This window comes from Lycium ferocissimum, chromosome 8 (assembly GCF_029784015.1).
Source record: "Lycium ferocissimum isolate CSIRO_LF1 chromosome 8, AGI_CSIRO_Lferr_CH_V1, whole genome shotgun sequence".
Classification (NCBI taxonomy): Eukaryota; Viridiplantae; Streptophyta; class Magnoliopsida; order Solanales; family Solanaceae; genus Lycium; species Lycium ferocissimum.
In genome coordinates, this window is record NC_081349.1 from 26,384,424 (window position 1) to 26,390,772 (window position 6,349).

The following is a 6,349-nucleotide window of genomic DNA, read 5'->3' on the forward strand; positions in this document are numbered from 1 at the left end:
AATCCATACGTATAGGTTTTTGACACTGAAACTTATTACACGTCGTCCTAGATACAGTGCAAAAGAAAACTATAATTACAGTCTGTTTAATTTTCTAAATTCATGCATGCATGTGGAAGATTAATTAGATGGATGTATTAATGACAACTTCTAATCAAAATAAGTTGATCAATGCCTGTAGAGGACATTTAGTCAAAGAGAAGGGCTTTGTCCAATTTTTGAACAATTTTTTTTGGATGAAAAAGCAAAGTATCACCTACCAGCAAAAAATAATTATTTGAATTAATAAAAGAAATTTCATATCGGGTAACAATGTATACATTGTAAAGCGGGTTGTTCCCAGTTTACTTTATGAATGACTCTATTTGTAACAGGCTATCTTTGAACATATCACAAAATTGTTAGATCTTTTAACTCTATGTTACTATCAGTTAGAAATCATTTTAATATTGTTCAGTAAAGTTTTCAATATTTCTATGTTTATAATGACAAAAATAAAAAAATATGGTCACACAATCCTTATTGTGGATAATATTTGTGTTGAAATAGTTTTCAACATGGGTAAAAGAATAACAAACATCTACCAAAAACATCATTTTAAAGAAGTATTAAAGTATTATTTGTATGAACTAATAATAACTAATATATCTAATTATAAATAACTTAATGTAACATTTTTTTCTCATAGGACAGAAAATAACGTGTGAGGCACGTTCGTAGAGACTAGTCTATATATATTTATATATATATATATATATTCAATGGTTGATTACTATAGGAAATTTCACCGAATGACCTAGATGGATGGTCTTGAATTTTTTACTCTTGCTTGACTTATGGGCAAACCTTAAAGGTTAAAAGAAAAAACTAATTGACCTTAAAGTTTATCCTTTTGAACATATTTTCATGAAAATTTAATTAAATATATAGAAATAGGACACATCAAGTACAAACTAAAGCCGATAAACATCATAATTATATATTTAAATCTTCAAAACTCTTTTCCTTGCTTGGAAAAACAATGAAGTTTATTCTTTACCGTTTAATGTGAATCAGTAATTAAAACGAGTTATGGATTTAATTTAGGGTGGGGTGTGATTACATCTAGCAGCAAAACTGCAGTGTCTCTGGGATAGTACTGGATGGTTTTATACAATTGCCATACAAGTCCTCTTTGCATATCCCTAGTTTTTGTAATGAACGATAGCTTCAATAGTTCCAGCTGCAAGTCCAAAAAAATAAACAAATTATTACATCTCGAGACCAATCTCGATTATATATACTCTCGTTGTTCCATTAACTTGGGTGTGTTCTGTACGAAGGAAAATGTTTCCCATGAAAAATGTTTTCCTCATATTGAACACATCCTTTATGTGACACTATTTTCTTATTAGTCCGCCATAAAAAGGATGACGTCTTTCCATCAAGTTTTATATCCACAAAAATCTCATGACATGTTTTAGAATTCAGACCACAAGTTTTTAAAAAAAAAAAAAATTGTTTCTCAGTTAACCTTAAATAAAAAAATCCTTGTTATCTTTACTTCTTTTAAGCAATTTTAAAATAAATAAAGAACAAGCATTTTTTTTAATATATAAGATAAATGGAAAAAAAACCTTAATCATTTGAAGCATTTAACATCTAGGCTAATATATTAATTAACTCACGTACTATTTTTTATTTGGATTATCTTTTTTCTTTCCCTTACAATTAATCACTTTGTCAGAACTAAAATAAACAACAAAAATAACTTTCTTGATCCAAATTGTTATCCACTTTATGCTTTCAAGGTTCTACTTTTTAAAGTTTGATCACAAAATTTTGGATAGTGATTGTTCTAGAGAGTGTGTGTATATAATTAAGTTCTAGTATATATTTAATTACATGATGATCTAATTATTTACTTCCAATAGTGGGAAAAGAACATGTGGCCTCAATAATAAGATAATTTTACAATTATGTTTTCAATTTTTTGGTTTTCCTAAGCATACAATAACAATGAATCAAGTTCTACACACATATGATTCAAAATTGTTGTGAGAAAATAAAGTTGATATCTAGTTTTTACCATTAAATAATGGTGAGAAAGGTTTCAAAGAAAGAATATAAATACAAAGATATTTACCATCTGGAGGTGATTTATGGGGTCGCATTTCCATTTTGCTGCCTCCATGACCTGCTATTCAAATGGATATACATTAAACAGTATGTGTAAAAGAAAATTTATACTATCATAAAAATTGACTTATCTCTGAGTATAAATAAACTAATTGTTATAAATCTATTTTATATTTAGTGCAGAAATTTAAATTCAATTCAACAAAAAAAAAAAAAAAAAAAAAAGAACGGGCGTCTATTGGTAGAAAATCATTAATGAAAGAGAAAAAAAAAAAAAAAAAAAAAAAAAAAGGTCTAATGAGGCAAAGATTACACTGTTTCATATATTTGGATAATTGCGTGGTGGGTGGGTGGGGCGGGGGGGGGGGGGGGGGGACAAAGATTTTTCTTCCCCTTTGTAATATTATACTTTGCAAGATTTGGTCAAAGTAGATAAAATAAAAAAGGAATTTCTTAATTTGTTCAAAGTGGTATCCACTTTACCTTCAATAGCCAAACTTATAGCCTATTTGGCCAAAGTTTTAAAATATGCTTTGTTTAAAAAGTCTCTTTTTTATCCGAAGTGCTTTAAAAAAAAAAACTTTTGCATAATAGCATTTTGTGTTTAAGGTTGTAGGTAAAGGGTGCTTACCATCTAATCATCTGAGCGGTTTGTGTTTGACTAATCAATTTAAAACACGTTTGCCAATTTAGAGCAGCTTGCAACATTTTAAATTACTTTTTTATTTTCTGAAAAATAATTTCTGCTACTACTCAAGAACACTTTTTTTCTTTAATGTTTGGCAAAATACCTCAACTATCTAAAATATGTACTTTTTGAAAAAGAAAATAAACACTTTTGACTTCCTAAAAGCTTGATCAAGTAGGCTATTAGTCAAATATTTATTCGAACTGGAAAGATAGTACGTGGGCCAAACATATATTTTCTTAAGCACAATCCTTTCATTTTCTGATTTAAAGACATATTTTATGTTTTGTTTGGGAAGGAAATATGAACCTCAAAACACAAAACTAAAATTTCTCACTAATATAAATCCAAGTCCAAACATTCGTTACTATAAAACAAACAAAAACGAAATGAAAAGAAAAAACTGTTTTCTAATCCAAATTCATCGTACTAATTCGAATTCTCCACATGGTATATTTCAAAATAATGAATTTATTTGTTCCTTCAACTGAAAATTTCGGACAAAAAAACAATTACATTAAAGTGAAGGGATAACAAAACCTGATAATAATCTTCGAGAGGCCGTTGTTGAGGACAGATAACAAATTAAGACAAAAACGACTATGAATAATAAAGAGAGTGTTTTGTGATTCATGGCTTCAAAAGCTATGGGAAAGAGAGGAATAATATCAAGAATTGGAGAAAAGTGAATTCTCTATAATATGATGTGTTTAATCTATAAGTAATTCAAGAGAAAAGCTATTAGGTTGGTGGTTATATAGTTTTCCTCAAGAGAAAAATAATGATAAGTAATTCAGAGACGTGTGGACCTGAACCTTTAATAGTAAAGCTATTAGGTTGGTGTTGTAGTGATTGACGCGATGGTGACGGCTAGTTGTGGTGGTGGTTATGTTGGTAGAGGTGATTAGTGGTGATGGGTGGAGTGTGTGTTAGTGATGCGTGGGGTTGGGGTGGGTGGTGGGTGGTGGGGGTGGGGGTCGAGCTGGTGGTTATTGAATGAATGGTGTAAAAATTTTCCATACAAAAATACATGTTAATGAAAATAAGACTTTGTTTAAGATCTTAATAATTAAGACTTATTCAGACCAAATAAGTGATTAGATCTTAATCTAAACAAATACACTTAATCGCTTAAGGTCTGAACCATTCAGATTCAGACCTCCATTAAATGCAAACAAATGAGGCCTTAGAAAAGGAGATCTTGGTCATTTTGGTGTTTTATCCCGAGATTATTATCCAATAATGAGAGTGGTACAAAAATAATACCACAATTGTGGTATAAGCTATAACTAATTCCCAAATTGTTTATCCCTAGCACATCAAAAATATCCTTTAATATTTTGTGATCCTAACATACGATGTCATCGCTACAAAAAAGCATTATTAAGAAGGGAAAAAAAAATGGAACTGTTAAAATTAAAAACTTTTTTAAACATGAAAAGATGTCAATTTTTGTAAAATGAACAACATATAGTACTGACATATAAATATGAAGGGCAAGAATATTTTTTTTAATTAATTGAAAAAATCTAAGAGAAAGAATCGTGTAGGGATTTTAAATCGACCTTTCTTTTTCCACTTTTTGTTTCTTTCCGGGGTGTAGGGATTTTAAATCTACCTTTCTATCCGACCTTTCTTTTTCCACTTTTAGGGATTTTAAATCTACCTTTCTACCTTTCTATCCGACCTTTCTTTTTCCACTTTTAGGGATTTTAAATCTGCCTTTCTGTCCGACCTTTCTTTTTCCACTTTTAGGTATTTTAAATCTGCCTTTCTATCCGACCTTTCTTTTTCCACTTTTAGGGATTTTAAATCTGCCTTTCCTTGGTCTCATGTAAGGAATCCTTCAGCCAGTCCACTTTTCATACGTACGTCAAATTCTTCTCAAATTGATTGTTGGGATACTCATTAATAATTTAAGTATAATGAAAATGATATATTTTCAGGACATATCAAAGTATTGTTACTTAAGCGATTTGTAAAAGACGAGTAGATGTCACTTAATGGAGAAGAACTTTAGTCCACCTCTTTTTAAGACAAAATCTTAGCAGAATTTTGGGCTTTCTAATGTACAAGTAAATTACAGTTTTTCTAATAATGATTTTTTTTTTATAACATAAGTAGAATGAAGGAATGGGAAAATATAAAAACTAAACCACCAAAACATTAGTTCGCGAAAAGCAAAAAATGATTGAGAAAAAGAAAATTTTGGTACTAAAAGCCAACCCTAGTCAAACAGTACATAAAAGGAAATAAAAATACTCCATCTCTCCCATTTAGAAATCCTACTACTATTTTTTGGGTAGAAAACAATGCCAGGACCTTGCAACAAAATAAATTGCACATAAAATATAAACTAAATAAGAAAGGGTTATCAAATTGTATGTTTAGAAGAAATAATTACTCGGAATCCATTCCGTCAAATATATGATCTAATTCTCATACTGTGCAGAGTCTCTCATTTTGTATCAACTTGATGAATCCTGTAAAATTCAATACTGAAAAAATCATATCGGACTTATAACATTAAAAGAAAAAAGATCATTAATTTTTCCACTTTTTGTTTCTTTCTGGGGGTTTCACTTGGTCTCATGTAAGGACTCCTTCAGCGGGTCCACTTTTCCTACGTCAAATTCTTCTCAAGTTGATTGTTGGGATACTCATTAATTATTTAAGTATAATGAAAATGATATATTTTCAGCACATATCAAAGTATTATCACTTAAGCGATTTATAAAAGACGAGTAGATGTCACTTAATGAAGAAGAACTTTAGTCCACCTCTTTTTAAGACAAAATCTTAGGAGATTTGGGCTTTCTAATGTACAAGTAAATTACAGTTTTTCTAATAATGATTTTTTTTATAACATAAGTAGAATGAAGGAATGGGAAAATATAAAAAATAAACCCCCAAAAACATTAGTTTGCGAAAAGTAAAAAATGATTGAGAAAAAGAAAATTTTGGTATTAAGAGCCAACCCTAGTCAAACAGTAGATAAAATGAAATAAAAATACTCCATCTCCCCCATTTAGAAATCCTACTACTATTTTTTGGGTAGAAAACAATGCCAGGACCTTGCAACAAAATAAATTGCACATAATATAAACTAAATAAGAAAGGGTTATCAAATTGTATGTTTAGAAGAAATAATTACTCGGAATCCATTCCATCAAATATATGATCTAATTCTCATATATCGAACTTATAACTTGTGCAAAGTCTCTCATTTTGTATCAACTTGATGAATCCTGTAAAATTCAATACTGAAAAATCATATCGGACTTATAACATTAAAAGAAAAAAGATCATTAATTTTTCCACTTTTTGTTTCTTTCTACTACTATTTTTTGGGGGTTTCACTTGGTCTCATGTAAGGACTCCTTCAAATGTCCACTTTTCATACGTCAAATTCTTCTCAAGTTGATTGTTGGAATACTCATTAATAATTTAAGTATAATGAAAATGATATATTTTCAGCACATATCAAAGTATTGTTACTTAAGCGATTTGTAAAAGACGAGTAGATGTCACTTAATGGAGAAG

General features: G+C 29.5%; 1 long non-coding RNA gene across 1 annotated transcript; it reads right to left on the minus strand.

The window, feature by feature from the left end:
• Positions 1 to 843: 843 nt before the first annotated feature.
• Positions 844 to 3,522, minus strand: LOC132066765 (uncharacterized). The gene is made up of 3 exons (XR_009416936.1): positions 3,347 to 3,522; positions 2,126 to 2,176; positions 844 to 1,222 (listed from the first exon to the last, which is right to left on the minus strand). It is a non-coding gene; the product is annotated as an uncharacterized LOC132066765 (long non-coding RNA).
• Positions 3,523 to 6,349: the final 2,827 nt, after the last annotated feature.